Below are 2451 nucleotides of genomic sequence, written 5' to 3' on the forward strand. Positions count from 1 at the left end.
TTATTTTTATTTTATTTTTTTTAATATTTGGTATTATGGCTGCATCTGTTTTTTTCCCGAAGAACTTTCAACCAAAGAAAAAAAACCTTTACAAGAACTGAGTGAATTGAAATTTAAACGACTGTACAGACTGACTAAGGTAATTTTCGAAAACTGTGTTTAAGAATTTTTGAAAAGTGGGTTTGATAATTTTTTATAGAATGCAACACAAGAATTAACCGAAGAATTGCGGGAACATTTAAAATCGGACTCCTATAACTCAACAGCTAAAAGCAGATATATACTAAACTAATAAATAAGCTGCACGTTTCCTAAACCTAAAGGTGCACATGTCACATCTAGTCATGCCTTTGGTTTTTCTAATCGATACATTCCAAAACTTCATGTTTGTACATAATTGACTCATACACTGATGCAATTTTGTTTTAGGTTCTTATTGGCCTTCGATTGCTATCGAGTGGATCCTTTCAGAATGTTATAGCAAGCGATTATGGTGTTAGTCAACCCTGCGTTTCCAGAGTGCTTAATAAATTTCTTGATGCAATTATACAAATTGCTGAAGAGTGCATTAAAATGCCTTCCACAACAAGAGAAATAATAATAAAAAAACAGCAATTTCGAGCAATTAATGGATTAACTGGTGCAATTGATGGAACTCTCATTCCTATTGAAAGGCCACATGAGAATGAGCATTTGTACGTGTCAAGGAAAGGTTATCAATGTCCAGGTATATATATCACGTTAATTATCATATGTTGAATTGATATTTTAACTGACTTTCTTTTTAGGCAATTTCAGATAGTGATCTTGTTTTCCTGGATATTGTTGCAAAGTTTCCTGGATCCACTCATGATTCGTTCATACTAAGAAGGAGCTCCTTATATGATAAAATGCAGCGAAAAGATTATGAAGGTTGGTTACAGCAATTTAGGCCTGTATCATGAAGGTATCATGAATTCAATACCTTTTTTTAAAGGTGATTCTGGGTATCTTTTGCTGCCATGGCTTATGACTCCAATTCAAGAGTCCTTAGTTACTGGAGAAGGCCAAATGAATTATAACAGAGGACATAAATCAACAAGGTAACATATACAATAATGTATTAAATGAACAATTTCTGTACTTTTATTTTAAGGGTGGTAATTGAAAGAGCATTTGGAGTTTTGAAAAAAAGATGGAGGATTCTAGATCACTCTGATGGAAAGCTTTGTTACCAACCGGATAAAACCGCCAAGATTGTGATTGCTTGTGTGGTGTTGCATAACATTTGTCGTATAAAAAATATAGAACTTTAAGATGCTGTACAGGTTTATACTTGATCAAGTTGAAGAGGGTACTCACCAGAATGACCACACAAGAGGACTGGGACAACGCAATATTCTTGTAAATTTTTTTAGTTAATTTTTATTGTTAAGTATTCACTACTAGTAACACACACAAATCGGTCCCTTTAATTAGTGCATGTCCGCTATGTTCGCAATATCCACTGTGTCCGGTATGTCCATCTATAGTTCGCTATTGGTCATAGTGGATATTGTGGACATAGTGGCCCTGCACTAAATAAAGGGACCCGACACAGCCTATATTTTAGATACTTTTATGTTTTTATATAAGTTTACGTTAATTGATATTTTTGTATATATTTGTTTTATTTCTTTTTATCCATTGGTATTTTTGTATATATTTGTTTTATTTCTTTTTATCCATTGGTATTTTTGTATATATTTGTTTTATTTCTTTTTATCCATTGGTATTTTTGTATATATTTGTTTTATTTCTTTTTACTAAACTCTCCCAACAATCCAGTGAGTGTTCTCAAACTAGATGCCTTGTCTTCTACTGCTACCCTAATACGCTTTGTGTCTTCCGCTAAATTGTTCAGATTCTCATCTTTAACTTCTTCTCTCTTTCTTTTCTTCCCACTTCCTGCCTTACCTATTGGCACTGTTTCTTCAACTTCAGATAAGTTTAAAAGAACGTAGCTGTTGGCTTCCTAAGAAAAACTATTCTAACTTTGTTAACTACAATTTACAATAACTGTACTGCTGCTTTTGATCGTGGTGGTGTGTTTAACTGTTGGCTGGAGCGTGTTATGAATTTCGTTTTTTCTAGACATGTAAGAACAATTAATAAAGTGCTAAAGTACACATACATCGTTACGGCATACCTGTTGTATCTATGCCACCAGAAAATCCGATTGCAGTTTCCACGCCGATTATCTCCAATTCACTTGGTGGAGGTGCTGGATTGGGACCGCCTCCAGTTTGAGACCTACCTTTAGTAAAATCGGCAAGTCTTTCTCTTCTCCTCGGAGATGGACAACTCTAAATACCACAATACAGCACATACAGGTTAAACATGTAAACAACTACCCGTTTAAAAAGCGCGATCGCTCCACTTATAGCAGACAAGTGTTGGGTAGGAATAAAGAACACGCAAGTCTGTAGACGT

General features: G+C 34.5%; 1 long non-coding RNA gene across 1 annotated transcript; it reads left to right on the forward strand.

The window, feature by feature from the left end:
- Window positions 1-226: 226 nt before the first annotated feature.
- Window positions 227-908, forward strand: LOC149733324 (uncharacterized). The gene is made up of 2 exons (XR_016385230.1): window positions 227-727; window positions 789-908. It is a non-coding gene; the product is annotated as an uncharacterized LOC149733324 (long non-coding RNA).
- The last annotated feature ends 1543 nt before the right edge of the window (window positions 909-2451 follow it).

This window comes from Ciona robusta, chromosome 7, assembly GCF_009617815.1.
Source record: "Ciona robusta chromosome 7, ASM961781v2".
Taxonomy (NCBI): Eukaryota; Metazoa; Chordata; class Ascidiacea; order Phlebobranchia; family Cionidae; genus Ciona; species Ciona robusta.